Raw genomic sequence first — 18,632 nt, 5'->3', positions numbered from 1 at the left:
CTCAGCTGTATCTCTCAACTTTGCAGCACAAGAAATCTGGAAAAAAAAAACAAAATGTATTGGGGAGGAACAAAAGCCCCCAAACCAGGGACACATTTTAATGTATAATCTTGGAAAGTTGCTAGAATAAAATACTGTGTTACCACCATACATTTCACTGCCAAGTCTTGAACACAGAACCATATGCAAAACAGTCAGTGCAACATATTACTATCCCAAAACAAGCGGTTTTGTGAAAGAGAGGAAGACTGAAATTTAAATGACCACCATTTAGTGAATTCAGTTCTCACCATAGCTGTCAACCTCTTAGCACAAAACACCTGAACAAAGCCAATAATGGGGGAATACAGTCCCCAAACATATTCAGTGAATTCAGTTCTCACCATAGCTGTCGACCTCTTAGCATAAAACACCTGGACAAAGCCAATAATGGAGGAATACAGCCCCCAAACATATTTCAGTGAATTCAGTTCTCATCATAGCTCTCAACCTTAGCAGAAAAAAACCTGGATGAAGCCAATAATGGAGGAATACAGTCCCAAAAATAGGGACAACTTTCAAATATTCATCTTATAAACTTAGAAAATTGCTAGAATAAAAGGTTTTCTGTTACCGTGTATTTTCTGAAGAATATGAAGTCTGAAATTCAAATGTCTTTCACTTTTATTTATTTAACATCTGTTAACCAGGAAAGTCTGACTTGGAAAAAAAGCCAATTTTCAGCAGAGGCCCATGGAGAAACATTCCAGACACATGTCTTTGTAACATGGGAGGACACCAGAGCACCCAGAGGAAACCCACACAAACACAGGGAGGACATGCAGACTCCACACAGAAGGCACCCCAGCCAAGAATCAGACCAGAGAACCTCTAGCTCTGAGGCCAAAATGCTACCACTGCACCACTGCACTGTCAACTATTTATTGAATTAAAAATCCAAAAACCACAGATTTTATGAGTAACAGAACAGAACAAAAATATGAGGCAAAAATCTGCAAAGTTTTTACAGATGGTGGTGGGTGGGGAATTCAGGCTCTTGCTACTTGCACCCAAGGTACAGGGTTCAACCCTGAGGTATTGTCTAACCACTACAAGATATCATGAGTTCTCTAGCTATTAATACATATTAACTGGGGCATCATGCACACACACAAACACAACCAGTACCTGGTTTCCCTGTTTGTCTTGTCTGCAGCAGCTTCAATCCCCAGTCATCCTGCGTAAGCAATGCAAAATATATTCTTCCCTGTGAGAGTAGGCTCCAGCCTGCAGGTGTTGCAGTCTGGATCTCTTCCATTCTATATGATAATCACTGTGTAGAATTCTGGGCATCAGAACAGCAGTCTGGATCCCTATGAGTTCTGGAAATGCCGAGTGTGCATGCATAGAAGTTCTGAGACTCGCAATTTGTTTTTTGTCTTTTTTTCTTTTTCTTTTCCACACCTGGGAGCTGAAGTCCTATAGCATGAGCCGCCACTGCTGCATTTGCTTTTTGTGCAATTCTGAGAAAATTTCTTAACCAGACAGTACTTAGGGGAAACTGAATTAAGCTCCACAGTTGTCTGCTTGACCACATACCTAATAAGTAGTCATTGGTATAGCTGAACAAATCCTATACAATTATTTTCATTTTATTGAAAACAACACTATAGTGCCATTTAACCATTTTTAAAATGTCTGAAAAGATTTAACATGTAATCTAAAACAGAAAAAGGAATATTGGCATTGTTTTGCTTTAGTGTTGTAACTAAGAAGTGACAAAACAAAAAGATGATTCTTATAATGCATTACAGGAAGATATTAGAAGACACAGCACAACACAGTAAGTTAGCTGTGTGCCTGAATGCTAACTGATTATATCTGTGATCTCACAAACAGACATATTACTGATATATTATTATTTTTAACCTCATCTAAGAAGCAAACTTTACAGTACATTCTTCCAGGAAGACATAATAGTCTAACTATACATACATAAATAATGTGTCATATTAACACAAGGTTGAAAACTCAGTGTGTAGTGTGCTTTGACTATTTCTCTCTACTTTGTTAGTTAGTTAAAATCCATTCCTAAATCCTGCAAAATACTTTTAAATGTGACATCAGCATATAGCAAGTAGTTTAGGAATCAGAGCTTCAAATACCTAGATTAATTTCCACTTCTTAAGACGTGGGTGTAAATATTTTAAAGTCTGCTTGTGGATTTACTGTCAGTTGCACACATGCACAAACCATTATGTCATATATTGCACACAAGTGTGGGTTTTCTGGTTAGGTATTTTTTTGGACAATTCATGGGACATGCCGTTGTCTGTGACCACTCACAACAGTACTTAATTAAAAATGCTGGGAAGAACAGCAAGGACAGCCTGACATAAGATTAAAATAGTATATTTGTCATTATCAGAGATAGAATAATTTGTTTTTAAAACCCTAATAAATACTATCAGGCATGAAGTATGACTAAAATGTATTTCTATGGCTAGGATGATAGAAACAGTTTAAGAAGGAAACTATGGCATAAAAGTTCAAACTGTCTATTGTGCTTTTCAAATGGTTAGTCAAACATTTTTCACTATTATAATGACATCATTATGACACACATTTACAAGCAAACTGTTCATACTGCATAACTCAAAGAAAGGCAAACATGGGGGACGGCTACAGGATTACAACTATTTTTTCCTATATCAATAAGCAAAAAATGTCACTGTAATTGTAAATGTAATGCAAAGAAAACATAACACACTACATGCATTCTGGTTAGGGTAAGAGCTTAAAGAGTAAGATGTGCTTTTGGACAAAAAATTAACTAGGCAAATGGCACTGAAGTCTAAGGACTCTTACTGGCAAAAAAGAAGTGTCCCTTTTTAAGTCATTGATGGAAACAAATGCAGGTGATGAGCTACATAACTATTGTACATGTGGATCAACTGTGATACCAAAACGCAGAGGTTTTCTTGAGTGAAGCAAGACTTAATGCAATCGTGAAAAATTGAGAGAATTGATTTTTTTCATGCAGTGTCACAAAATTTATGTTTGTGATGCTGCCAACAGTATGTGATGCACATGCAATTTAATTGGTGCAAATACTATAGGGAAGTATTCAGAAAGATCTGTAATGTCGGGGTCATTGTAGCTCTGCATGGCTGGGAAAGGGCTGCATAATAAATGATTGCATCCACAGTAATGACAGCAAGCACTTCTGAAGTGGTTATACTATGTGTGGTCATCTGACTGATGGAAACACCTGCTTAAATTTGTGTATGTTCACATACAGAGTGAAATACCTCATAGATGAAACCTAAGCGCAGTGAGCAGGCCACATACTGTAAACACAGCAAAGTGCCAACTCAGTTCATCATATACATAGGGGGAAGGGGAACTAATAAAGCTAGAAATTGGGCAAGAGCAAGTAGAGGAACACACATGAAGGTAACTTGAAGGAACATAGAAAGGGGAATGATGGCATTTTTGTAGGACAAGTGCTGTATTTTAAGTTTTTTAAGAAGAATGGTAGAATGGGATAAAACAGAATGTGCACAGAGGGAAGATGGAGCAAAGAAGGTAGCAAGGACAAACCAACAAATATAAAACAGACAGAGACAGACATGGATGATAAAAACACAAGAGGGGCAACAGTGGAGAGACACTGACCAAAGACAGTAGACAACAGATGATGGGATGACTGGACTATAAACAGGGCATAAGGAATGACACAAGAGGAAGACAAACACCATTATGAGGGATAAGAAAGGGTACAGAAGGCTTCATAGGATCATAAGATCATAGGAGGTTACTAGGCTAATGGCCCTGGAGCCCTTACAAGCCTAGCCAAGAGTTTATCCCCACCTCAGTCAGCACCTGTCACCCCTATCAGTGAGAGACACAGGTGGAACCCCCGGGACAGATTTGTGGTTTCCCATCCACTCATCAAGTTTGCACTTGAAGAGGGTCAGCGAGGTGCTCTGTCTGACGTGTATAGGAAGTCTATTCCAGAGACAGGGCAGCCTCTGGGAGACAAACCTGTCTCTCCAAGCTTATCAGATTTGTTTTGCAGTTCCACCTTGATGTTAGTCTCCTATGTGGCTGACATTACCAGTAGGTGTGGTCTCTGATGGTCTAATGGATGGGAGCCAGCTGGTCATGCAACTGTATGAGCAACAGAAGGATACACTGCAGGCTTCAGCTGTCAGACTATCCTTCCATGACCAGCTCCTGCCAAATGACCTAAGCTGACCTGTCTGGACCACTCCAAATGGAGGAGCCTCCACCCTTCTAAAAGCACACAGAGTTTGCCATCAGATCCTCCTGATCAACCTCTACATGGTGACAATCATACCCCTGAAAGAAAGGCAGGATGTTGACTTGTTTTTCTAATGTGAGGCATTTTAGCCAATGCAGATTCATTGGGTTCATAGGTTCATAGATTAGTACTAAGCTAACTGTCCTTGCGAGACATTTTAAGCCTAGCCAATTGTCCCTTGTGAGACTCAATCCCTGCACATTGTGTTTACAAGGCAAACACTTTAACCATTAGGCTACTCTCCCATCCAGTTGACCATTTCTGCTCAAGATCTTGTGCCACAGCTGCCACCTCAAAGAAAAAGGAAACAGAAAGAGAAACAGACAAAAGTATATCCTACACTTACCCTGCTGTCCAGACAGCCTGTCACTTCCCTTTAGTCAGATTTCCCTGTTCAAAACAACCCCACCTCAACCTGGAAAATATAAAACCTAAAGTAATCAGTACAGTTTGTCCCTGCTAACAAAAGGAAACAATAGTAACAAACAGTAGCCAGACAATGCAGTGCAAAATCATTAAAATAGTGATTACTACAGAAAGCAGTCTCTCCCTCCCTAACCTCTGCCTTGTTCTTTTAGTCCAGTTAGTGGTACCACCTCCCCAGGTCACTAAATCAATGCTGGCACTGCTCATCACAACAGGTAATGCCAATAGCATCACATATAACCCTGACAGGCTGGGGCCATCATATTATCCTAGCAGACATTCCCCGTAATCCTTCTGCAGGAAAAGAAAAAAAAGCTCCTGGTCCTCCGGTTGCATCACAGGGGATCCTTGCTGAAACCAGTGTCTGAAGTAGCCATGCCCACTCAACAGGTCAGAATGAGGAGGAAAATGGTAGCCCAGTGAGTGCGATCCCATGTTATGATGCCATGTGACATGCATCCATCAAGCAGCAAGAGCGTGCACTGAACACTAACCAGTACAAACAGGTAGTGATACGAGAGTCACTAAGGCTGTACATGACTGTGCAGTGCACATAAGCTCAGCACAGACTGTCATGGTAGTGCTGACTATGGCTGATAATGCAGAATGTTATTGCAGTGATTCACAGACTATAGTACCAAGTCACCTCATTAGTATAAATTCTGTACTGTAATACCCATTTTACCATGACTCCTATGCTGCAATAGACTACATTAAAATGAGAAACTGAGAAGTGGGCATACAGTGAATAACAGTTTATACTCCCATTTTGGCAAAATGACAGCAGACAATAGAACTAGTAATGGACTTCAGGAATGCACAATGCATACTTTGGTGCATGGAAGCAACATGAACAAATACTGAGCAGCAGAGTATGTGAGGTAATAAGGAGCAGGGAAGACAGATGACTGTCATGTTTTGGGAAGGTTGGGAGGCATACCCTGAGAAGGGGCAAAGCACAAGGGCAGAAGAAGCTACTGTTCTAGTGTACTGGGGCACACCCTAACAAGGGCAGGGCACAAGGGCAGGATAGGATACTGTCTAAGTCTGGTGGGGTCATACCCTGACAGGGGATATAAAATAAGAGTAGGACATGTTGTTGTCCTGATGTGGTGAGATGAGGTTTACCTATGAGCCACCAAAGAACTGTTTTTGACTCATCATTTATCAAACATTAAATGTCAAAAACAGCGAGCCCAAAAGCATAAAATAACACCAATTTTTTAGGGGGCAAGCCCCCTGCAACTCCCATGTGGGGAGCATACCCCCTAACACCAATCCTAAATTGTACCAACTCCATGGTCATATCACTGTGGAGAAAAGGGATAAGGTCCCTACTTTTCGGCCACAAAACTCGGACCGAAACACAAAAGGTGGGGGAGTATCCATATTCATCAAGGCTACCCACACCTCCAGGTTAGTGACACAGCACGATGCTTCAGAGATCATCCACGTGCAACTATCAATGGGCAAAACTGCTATTCAAATTATAGCTTGCTACAGATCACCCACCATGTCCCAGGACCCCCACTGTGCATTCCTGGAAACACTGGGAAACATAAAGGTCCTACCAAACACCCTGATATTTTGTGATTTCAATTATCCAAACATTAACTGGGAAAACTACTCAAGTACAAACTCTCTTGCCCAACATTTCCTAGAATTTATAAACTCAAATGCCCTGGATCAACTGGTCAACGCCCCCACCAGAGGTGACAACATATTGGACCTGGTCATCACCAACATGGGTGATCAGTGTTCCACACCAGAAGTCAACCCCTCATTGGTTAGATCTGACCATAAACTAATCACTCTGGATATCCACATTCCGCCACCACCCCCAGTCAAAGAAACCACCGTGAAAAATTTTTCAAAAGCAAACTTCACATTACTTAAGACCGAGAAGTTTCAAAGCCCCCATGATAAAGGATAACGCTGTCCAAGCTGCAAAATCCTTTACTAATGCACTCTATGAGCACCTACAAGAATGCATGGATCGTGCTATCCCAAATAAAACCAAGACTCATTCCTCCAAGAAAAGGAAACCAGTCTGGTGGACCCCTACCATTAACACACTATACAATAAAAGGAGGAAACTAGTACAGAAAAGAGTAAAATCCCAAGAAGGGAAGACATCCCTGATTAGTATCAGCAAGAAACTATGTTCCCTCATAAAATCATCCAAGGCTAGCTTCGAAAGAAAAAATTGTCATCCAAAGATAACCACAAGGCATTCTTTAGCTATGTCAAGAATCTAAGTTGCAGTTCTCAGATCTGCTCAGAGTTAGTGCAGAATGGCACAAAATACACTGAACCGAACAATATAGCCAACATCCTGGCAGACAGGTTCAGTGCAAACTTCACCCCCCTCTCACCCCCAAAAGGGCCTATAACTGTACCAAAAGAATGTAGTGCCCCTGAAATCACAGACACTCAGGTTAAAACAGCCCTCAGCATCAATGGGACCGAACTGTGTCCCAGGCTGTGTCCTACACAAGCTCAAAGATGAACTAACCCCTCACCTAAATGCACTGTTTAAACACAGCCTCTGCACAGGCTATGTGCCCACAGAGTGGTGCACAGCAATGGTTATTCCGCTCCACAAAGGTGGAGCCACAATGGACCCCGGGAACTATCGCCTATAAGCCTGACTAGCTTGGTCTGCAAAGCTATGGAGTGCATCATCATGGATCTCATTAACAGAGACATTGGGAACCTCCAAACACTGGACCTTACCCAGTTCGGCTTTGTTAAGGGCAGATCATGCCTCCTAAACCTGGTGGACTTCTTTTAGACAGTTACCAAGGCTACAGACAAGGGAAAGGTGGTCCACACAGCCTACCTAGACCTTCAACACCATTCCCCACTCAGGTATTATAGACAAGCTCACCAGCCTGAACATAAACCCCTACATCACGAGATGAGTTGCCAACTGGCTTACGGACAGAACCCACATGATAAGAGTTGCGGGAGCTAGGTTTGATTCTAAACCAGTTACAAGTGGCGTTCCAAAGGGCTCAGTCCTAGGACCCCTCCTGTTTGGCATATACTTCTCAGAGGTACAGTCAAGCACAGGAGAACTATGACTGACCAAGTTTGCAGACGACTGCAAACTAGGGGCTATAACTGACTCTCCAGCTGACAGACATCCTCCAAAAAGGTCTCACTGAGACAGATACCTGGTGTCAAAACCATGGCCTCAAGCTAAATGACAAAAAGTGCATAGTCATCCCCTTTGGAAAAAACAAAGTACCCACAAACTATCACATAGGTGGTAGCCCCCTAAATACAGAAGACGTAATAAGGGATCTGGGTTCCCAAGTAGATAGTAACCTCTCCTTTGATAATCACATTGCCAAGGTGGTTAGAAAATCCTTCTATGTGGCCCACCTAATCACAAAAGGGTTTCCATCCACATTGAAAGAGGTCATTGGGCCCCTCTACGCATCACTCATCAGACCCATTATAGAGTACAATGCCCCATTTGGGATGTACCTTACAAAACACCTGCAACAACTGGAAAAACCACAGAGGTACCTCACCAAGAGGATCACTGGCCTCAAGCAGATGCCCTTTGCAGCTCGACTGAAGAAACTCCAGCTGTACTCGGTCACATACCGCTTACTCAGAGGTGATCTCTGCCTGACATACAAGGCCATGTCCAACCCAGAATTGATGGACATGCTCCACCTAAAGAAAACCATATCCCCTTGAGCCACATGCTCCAGGGATCTAAACCTCACTACAACAATAAATAGGATGTGTTGGACGGATAGATTCCTGTCCCAGAAACTTCCCATGCTCTGCAACAAGATTCCAATCTACATTAGGCAGAGCTCCTCACTAACCCTCTTCAAGAAAAACCTTGACGAGTGGATGGGAAACAGAATGTTTACCCAAGGGATCACTTCAATGGCTGTGCTGGACAGAGGCACAGGGAACTAATCTAAAGGGGTGGCAAAAGCCAACACATTCCAGCTAGGCTTATAAATGCCTTCGGGCAGATAGCTTTGTACCTACCTATGAACCTATGAACCTAAAAGTGCACTGTTGGCGCACACAATGCAACACATTGCTGTGAAACTTATCACAATGTAAAATACCCAAAATTCAGCAGCATTTCATAGAAAAGTCATGGATGAATACATTGCATTTTATATACACAGACTGGAGGTCTCCTATACATAAATCACTCTCGTATAGCTTACTCATTTTGGGAAATACAAAAGAGTTAGCTCTTAAATAAAAGCTGAGCTAAGTCAATCTGAACTACTAATTTTACATTTTCAATATTGATCTGTTCTACAATGCATAAATCTTATAACTTTAAGTAGGTCTTGATAAATTGTGGTGGTGTGTCACGTCATATAGGATTTTAGCAGTCTTTTTGCGAGGATTTTGAATATTGCAGTCATTTCCTATGAAAGGCCTCATGTGAAATTATTTTTCACACTGCAGGATGTAGTGCCTCAATGATCAGATCATTATCTCTTCAACTTGTTTCAGATAAATCTAAAACTACAGATTCATCAACAGATTTCACTATCGTCCAATTGCAATATTATCACCACTATCTAAAATTCTGGCGAGAGTAATTCACATGCAAGTTTCCTGACTATATGCATACTAACAAACTCCTAACAGACACCCAGCACAGCTTTCAATCATTCCATAGCATGCCAACTGCACTAATGCCATTTACTAATACTGTCAACTATCAGAGGAACAGCAAATGTATCTTCTGTCTTCCTTGACCTGTCAAAGGCTTTTGATATGGTTTCACATACTAAACCTCTAAATGTCCTCTCCAAACTAAATTTTTGTAATTCTACACTTGCCTGGTTCAAGATTACCTCACTGGATGCCAGCAAGCATTGTCATGGCAGTAGATCCTATCACCCCTTTTGCCAGTAATTCGAGGAGTTCCCCAAGGCTTTATCTTAGGCCCACTTCTATTCTCAATATTTACAGCTAACCTCCACTTGTCAACCATCAGGCTTCCCTCATTCAATATGCAGATGACTTGACAGTGATATGGGCTACACCCTCTCTACTAGAACTTCAGAATATAACACAAAAAGCCTTTCTTGCAGTTGAGTCACGGCTCACAAATGCTCAATTAATCCTAAACCCTAAAAAAAAAAAAAAAAAAAAAAAACCTTATGATCCTCTAGCCTAATAAAGCTCTCTCCTACTAACATGTTTAACATCTCTTCTCATAACAGCACCATCATAACCCCATCTCCTCACACCAAACTTTTAGGAGTAGAAATCAACTGCAAACTTAAATATGATATTCACATTTCCCAGACTGTAAAAAAATTACATAACAAATTTGGTATATTATACAGGAGCAAACACTACTTCACTAAGAATACCAAGATTTCCATTGCTCAAACTCACTTAATCTCAACACTATTATAAGCAGCCCCCATACTCACTAACCTAAAGAAATCTGAGATACAAAAACTGAAATCCTGTTACAATAAAATTGTCAGATATGATATGAACTTACCAGCTAGATCCCATCATTGTGTTACACTCAAGCAACTCAGCTGGTTAGATCTCTCCCAACTCCTTCACTACACACAGTTAAAAATGTCCCATAAATCCTCTTTGATCCTGAGAAAACACCTGCCTTACAAATAGTTCTTCAACCTTATGCCACTAACAGACCATTATGCTCCATCAACAAATACCATATAAAAATCTATGTACTCAAAAAGTGATTCCCTCTTTGCAAACTATAAAGGAAAAATATGGAATGAACTGCCAGAAAACATTGCTACCACTACATCCCTAGCTGAATTCAAAACAGCTCTAAAAAGCAATCTCTTAAACAAATGGCTGTGCCCTTGATCTACCTCTGACTAACAGCTACCTCTCAAACTCTAACAGCTACCTCTCAAACTCTAACAGCTACCTCTCAAACTCTAACAGCCACCTCTCAAACTCTAACAGCTACCTCTCACTCTCTAGCCCTGCCACAACCTCAGTATAACCGACAGGTTTCTAGCCTCACACCATCCTCAGTATATTCTACCTGTTAATTGCTTACCATCAACTCTCAGTATTATTTATTTTTATTTATTTTACATTTGTTGACCGGGCTAGTCCAGCTGGATATATGTCCATTTTCAGTGGAGGCCCGGGGAGAAAAGCTCCAATGGTTATAACAAGTATAGGGAATACAAAAAATAACAAAGCAAAACAAAACAAAAATTGAGCATAAAAGATAATAAGACTTTAGTATAGGTAATTTACATGTCAGAGGAAATATACATAACAAGATAGTTTTCCTAAAAAAGTTATTAAATAATTGCAATATGCAATTTGATAATATCAAAACGAAGTGTAAATGATACATAGTCATACTAATATCGATGTAAAAATTTTTTTTTTTTTTTTTTACTCTGATGTTAGAAGGAAATATCTCTGTCTTCACAACGTAGTTATTTATATTCTTTGTAAATATTGAATGTTCATTTGAAACTTTGGAATGCCATTGTTTTTATAACATTGTAATGTTATATACTTTGTAAATATTGATTGTTCATTTGAAACTTCAGAATGCCCATTGTTCTATAACATTGTAATATTTGATTATACTATGCCATTAAATTTTGTTTTACTGAGTTTCTAATTTCCTCGTGTTTGTACAGAATTAGACCAAACAATATGTAGCACCTTTAACTGTGTACACTTGTACTGTTACTGTTATGTTGTTCAAGTTGGAGCTTTTTTCCCTGGGCCTGAGCTGAAAAAGGACATGTGTCCAGTCAGACTTTTCCAGTAAAAATGTAAAATAAATAAATAAATACAAATTTTAATAATATTCAAGATCTGAAAATCACTGAACCTAAGTTTGCTAATTCTGCATTAAATGATAGTGAACTTTTTTTGAAAAGTGAATTCTCAGAAAATCAAAGTGTTTTGTTGGAAAAGCAAAGCTCCTCCCAGATTTCTCTAAAAACTGGAAACCTCTGAAGGACTCATAGACAAAAAATACCTCAGTACAATTATTACAAATGTTTTGGCAGCCATCTCTAAACACTGTAATGCCTCAAATGCAACAAACAATAGATCAATGTCTGAAGACTGAGTTTTTAGAAAACTCAGCACCAGTGTAGTAGAGATTCAAGAAACTGCATCTGGGATCAAGAAGTATATGATTGTAATACAAGTGCATAAAAAACAGAACATTTAGAGAACATGGCTAGCAAAAAATAGCATGGGACCCAAAAGGCTAAAAGAGAACACCAAGGATAACATATAATTAAAATTCTTTAAGATCAGTTGCTTAAAACCATTAATCTTAAATTACAGAAACCTCTGCACATAGACAGAGCATGCACAATAACTAGTCCTAAACCAAAAGACCCTAACAGAGCTATACTAATCTTGAAGCAATTAGATTACAGAGATAGGATATCTATTATTTCAGCTGCTAGACAGATAGGGAAAATGTGTACTACAGATCATTGTATTCTACAATCATAGGAATTAGAAGGCACATAGATTATAAAACCATCTGTACCTTGATGATAACCACTGTCATGATATAGATCAAATGTCTGGCAAGGCAAAGCAGATTAGGCCAGAGATGAATTTATAGATGTCCATCTATTAATCATCAAGATTTGTCTTGGAGGATGCAAAGGTGTCACTCTGTTTTACATGTAAAGACAGTTTGTTACAGAGATGGGATAAATGTTGTGTAATATACTTGTCCCTTGAGTGTCTTTTATTTATATCTTGTGGAGATTTAAATCCTTAGCTCTACTACTTGTTGAGAGAAGAGCAAACCTTGAACAATATCTTCCTAAAAGGTATAAAACACATTTTGAATTGTTATGTTATTTATTTATAGACCTATTAAATGAGCGGATTCTTTTTGGGTCCTATTCAACCATGAACAGGGTCCAGGTCACAACAGCAATGATAACTACAAGATAAATACAAATATACACACACACACACACACACACACACACACACACACACACACACACACACACACACATCAACAAAATCTAACCACATCCAAAACCAATGTATTTACAGGTGGGCCTGTCCCCCACACAACCCCTGCTAATTTTATATATATATATATATATATATATATATATATATATATATATATGTGTGTGTGTGTGTGTGTACATATACCTGTGATGACCCACCACTGGGCCAGTCATCAAGAAACATCACTCCTCACCACTGGAACCAGTGGGGGATGTATACTGGGAGGATTACAAGTACACACACAGTATTTCCAGATGCAGCTCTTGGCATCTAGGGCAACTTCCTTTAAAAGCACACAGAGACTACAGTCAATCCTGGGCTGGCTTTTCACTCTTTCTCCAGATCCCCAGTGAGACTCCCCACTGGCACAGCTATAGAGTTGAGTCCTTAGCTAGGGTTTCAAGCCAAGTCCTCTAACACTCTCTCTGTCTAACCAGTGCTTAGTGTCCCTGCCCAAGTAGCGGACACACACACACTCTTGAGAAAGGCTGGCACAGGTTTACTAGCTATGCCCCCTTCTGCCCAGACTATAAGGTAGTTTTCACTGCCACCAGAACCCCTTATCAGCTAATTTAAAGCCTTAACACAGGGTGTTAATCTCACTGTGCAATATTAATACTAATACAAATGGTAATTTGACCAAATGCAAGGCTATTAGGAGTGGCCCACACAGTGTCACTAAATAAATATGCAAGTACTCTCAAAACTTAAATATCTCTGCACAGATCATCCACAATGTAAGGTTTAAATATATTTAATAATAAATAAAAGAACGAGACAATACTGAATGTATATTCACAGTGACATCAGAGTTCAGAACCACAATTATTTAAAACAAAATTGGAGGGCAGTCTCAAATAAATGAAGAAAAATATCTAAACCAAGTGTCACTATATTTCTGACTGAATCTAATAAACTATAACCTAAGAACTTACTAATAGAGCAAGACAGATGTGGTAAATGGATCTTCTATGTGTTGTCAGGTCCAAGACATAATGCAGAATGCTCTGTTTCACTAAGAGACTTCTCAAAATAATATCTAAAATATTACTGCTGGGATAGCTTGCACACTGACATCACTTCTTGCATTCTGACTCCTAGTTCCCAGGCAAAACAGCCATTGATGAAGCTGGCAGTATTTAGCATCTACCTGTAGTAATATACAGACAAGGGCTTCTCCCCAGATCTCTGACAGATGGTGGAAATCAGAAAACAATTGCATTCCTTCATGCTTCCAAGACTAGTAATTAGTTCACCCTAATGACAATACCGAAAGTTTCCTAGTACAGACATTGTGTCTCTTGCTGCACTGAAAACTGAAAGATAACTCCCAAGATTTAATAAAATCCATGTAGGCACAGTGTAGAGCCTACACAGAATGTATCCATGTACACGGCCATGGATCCGCCTTGGCACTGTGCCATATGTATAAATGATGGCATGCTTCCGAGGGAGAGCTGAGGAACACGAATATTGAATCAGTACAGGGAGAGGTATAGTGGCTAACCATGGCTGCAGATTACTCTGAGGCTCCCTACAATGGTCTCCACCACTGTAGTAATGTTGTGAAGTGTGTCAAATGTGGAATATGTCATTTCAATGATGTGTTATGTGTCCCCTGTTTTTTTAATAATTTTTTTCTTTTTTCTGTATGTTTGCATGGCACAGCATGGAGCACAACAATGCCAAGCTGCGCTCAGATATAGACAGCTAACATCTACCAGACATCTAGAAATAGGAACCGGATGTGATCAATAATCATAATTGCCGAGGGGAGCTCATACATACTTAGATGACACCTGCTAGACATCTATAAATAGAAACCAGATGTAATTAATTATTAACGTAAAGTTTTGTTTAAGTGTGTTTATACATGTTCATGCATGCTTGCGCAGTGCTGGATGGTGCCCAGCAAAGCTTACACATACCTCAGTAGTATATGTAAAGGTATACCAGTTTTCTTAAGATCTAAATAGCTAAATGGGTAGAGTTACAGCTATATGTGTAGTAGGTCCTGGGTTCAAATCCATAGCAGACAGAACATGTCTGTAATGTGCTGAACTATTTTTCTAATATTTAATAATAAAATTGTAAAATATGGTACTGCTGCACTTTGCTGCACTCTGCTAAGCCCTGCTCATTCATGCTAAGCAGTGCATAAACATGTTAATGGCTACTAATGTTTGTGTGGTGCTAAGCTTTGCTAAAACCACAATTCTGAAATGTTCACACTGCCCAGCACTGCCTAGCAGGTTTGTGCGGTGCTAAGCAACGCTGTGCTTTTTTGAATATTGCTCAATGATGTGTAAGGGCAGAAAGCAGCCTATATTAAGTGCAATAGGTGGGAATTCTGCAGAGTTTGATCAACTGTCAATATGGCTGCTGGTGTTGGGAAAGGTGTGCGCTTTTGGGCCAGCAGTAAGGCATTCAAGAGTCCATGGTCATGGTTGGGTTCCTTGTAAAAAACAATGATAATAGGCTACTGCAGGGTGGTTTCCAGGGCTTGGAGTCTAAGGTGGAGGCCTGGAACTGGTTGGCCAGAGAACTCACCAGTGTTACTGGTATCCCCCGCACAGCTGAGTAGTGTTGTCACAGTGATGACCTGAAATGGTGAAAGAGGGGAACCTTGGACATCTGGGTCCAAGAAGTGAGGGCAGGGAATACCCCACAAGTATGTAAGTATGTTTTCTTCTGTCTTACCAAAATGCAAGCTGAATGTCTGCAAAACCGGTATGCATAATGATGTGGCTCTCTCCCAACAGCTGCAGCTGAGAGGGCCCTCAATGTTGAGTCTCATGCCAGGTGCCTAGCAAGGTTGTGCCATGAGTGTAGTGAGTATGAATGTACTATGCCACCAACTGTAGTGCAATAAGCAAGAATGAGTAAAGCATTAACTGCAATAAAGTATATACAATGAAGTCTATGTTGCAATAAATGTGGAATTAGAGCTGTAGTGCAATAAATGTGGAATTATAGCTGTAGTGCAATAAAGCTGGAATTAGGACTGTAGTGCAATAAATGAATATTAACAACTGTATTTCAATAAAAACAAGAAACAGTACCAGTAACAGCAAGGAGAATGGTATATATCAGAATTGCCCTGTCATAACCATTGCAGTAGAGCTGTATGTATTGAGTCTGTAAGGTAAGGTTGCTGCAGTCAAGTATAACACTGTAATAGCTGTAGAATGCAAATATAATAGCTGCAAACCATATTGCTTAACTCCTGGCACTGTTCAAGGCTGTATCTAGTCCAATACCAGTCACATATTGTTCTGTCTTCCACAGACTTCGGGTAATAAAGGTATATGGGTGAGGTAGCCCACTCCATGGCCAGATATTGTTTGTGAACTTCACAGATATTTCAAACCAATAACAATAATATGTGTTCACCAGTATTGTTGAAAGTAAAGTGGAATAAAGCTGTAGTAATATATGCAGTATGTTGCATACCATGCATGTGTGTTCTGTTGTCACTGCAGTCTAATATAACACTGTAACAGTATCACAATGCTAGAAAAAAGTCCTGTAACTTGTATTGCACAATTCAAAGTATGTTTCCAAGTGATCTCCAAGCAAGTATCAGTCACCATGTAGTCAGCAGTGTGACAGTAGCTCAGCCTGTTAAATTTCTTGTACTTGTATATTTTGCCATATGCACTCCTGGGTTCGAATCCAGTGCTGTGTAGCACTACATTTTCAGTATTAGCCATGTAATGCTCACAATTTTTCTCCCCCAAGCAAACAAAAATGTTATGGGTGAGTTAGCCTATATTATTTGCAGATATTGTGTTTAGATCTCACAGAATGTTACACTCAATAGCAAGATTGTGTTCATCAGCATTGTTGATTCAGAAATAAAACTGTATAATTCCAGCATGGTTGTATCTCTTACATGTCTGTACTATGCTGCTGCATTCAATTATTAAATTACTTGCAGATGTCCCCTGCAGTCACAGCTAGTGGGTTCTACTCCCATGCCTGCCAATTAAGCCATGATGGCTGTCTAGTTTAATTACTGTACACAAACATGCCTCTCAAGTGTCACGATTTCTTGTAATGTAATTAAATGGGATCTTAAACCTGAAAATGCAGTCACTGGAGGCTCTCCTTGCACTGGAAGATGCTGATGTCTGTGGGGCCAGGGAAACTTGGTTCAAGGCTGCAGACAGCACCCCTGCCTTACCAGGCTATACTTCATTCCACACATTCTGACCCCAAAATGAGGTTAGGAAGACTAAGCATGGTGGAGTCTCTATCTTCATTAAGGACAGGCAGACCTCCAGATTGGTTTACCAGCATGACACACTAGAATTATTCCACGTACAACTGACAGTTGGCAAGACACCCATCCAAGTTATAGGCAGCTATAGACCCCACTTCATGACTTAGGACACCCACTCCTCTTACCTGGATCTACTTGACTCCATCAAGGTACCCTCTAACACCTTGATCCTTGGTGACTTCAACTACCCCACCATAGACTGGGGTGAACTATTCCTGCACTAATGCACTCACACAATGATTCCTTGTCTTCATCAATTCTAATGCACTAGACAAGCTCATCTCGTCCCCCACAAGGGGCAATAACATTCTGAACTTGGTTCTCACCAACATGGGTGATCTCTAGACCACTCCCATAGTATGCTCTTCCCTAGTGGGATCAGATCATCGGACTGTTTCATTTGAAGTTTCTATCCCACCCAAACCCCCCCAACCATAATCAAGCTAAATAACTTCTCAAAAGCTGACTATTATCTCTGAAGGGAGGGTATCTGTAGCTTCACATCACCGCCCCCTCAGAGGATACAGACAACTATGCTGAACAGTATGCCAGTGCAGTATGCAACCACCTGTACAACTGCATGGACTCAGCCAAACCAGTAGAACTAAAACCTGCTCTTCTAGGAAACACAAACCTGTTTGGTTGACATCCACTATCAACAGGCTTTACAGCAAAAGGAAGAAACTGATGCCCAAGGATAAAAAGGAACATATTCCAAACTGGAAAAACTCTCTCTTCAGCCTCAAAAGCCGACTTCACACTTCTAAAGACTAGTGTGGTCTCTTTTAAGGCCCCCAAGCCAGTAGTAAACATTACTCAAGCCGCTGAATCACTTACAAATGCCTTCTACCAGCACCTACAGGACTGCATGGATCAGGCAATCCCAAACAAAACAAAGACTCTCTGTACCAAAGGCAAGCGTCCAGTCTGGTGGACCCCAGCCATAAACAAGCTCTACAACAAAAGGAGGAAGCTACTACAAGATAGAGCAAAATTCTTAAAAGGTAAGACACCGTTGATCATTATAAGTAAAAAACTAAGAGCTCTCATAAAGTCATCCATGGCAAATTTTGAGAGAAAAATAGCTAAGGACTCAAAAGACAATCATAAAGCCTTCTTTAGCTATGTTAGAAACCTGGGAGGAAACTCCCAGATATGCTCAGAATTAGTTCAAAATGATGTGAAAATTACTGAACCTACAGACATTGCTAACATACTGGCTGACAGGTTCAGTGCAAATTTCTCCCCCCCCCCCAAAAGGAGAGATATCTATACCAGAGGATTGTAGCCCACCAGACCTCTCCAACGACCAGGTGAGAACTGCTCTCTCCAAGGCGAAAACCACAGCATCCATGGGACCGGATGGTGTCCCCGGCTGTGTGCTCCACGAACTCAATGAGGAATTAAACCCGCAGTTAGGACAGCTGTTTAATCTTAGCCTCACCTCAGGATACGTACCCAAGGAGTGGTGCACGGCAACTGTGGTCCCACTTCACAAAGGCGGTGCCTCCACCGACCCTGGAAACTACCGTCCCATCAGCTTGACAAGCCTGATCTGCAAAGCCATGGAGAGGATCATAATGGAACTCA

Source organism: Protopterus annectens, chromosome 3.part1, assembly GCF_019279795.1.
Source record: "Protopterus annectens isolate FY-2018-M chromosome 3.part1, PAN1.0, whole genome shotgun sequence".
Classification (NCBI taxonomy): domain Eukaryota; kingdom Metazoa; phylum Chordata; order Ceratodontiformes; family Protopteridae; genus Protopterus; species Protopterus annectens.
Note: the sequence above shows the minus strand (reverse complement) of the source record.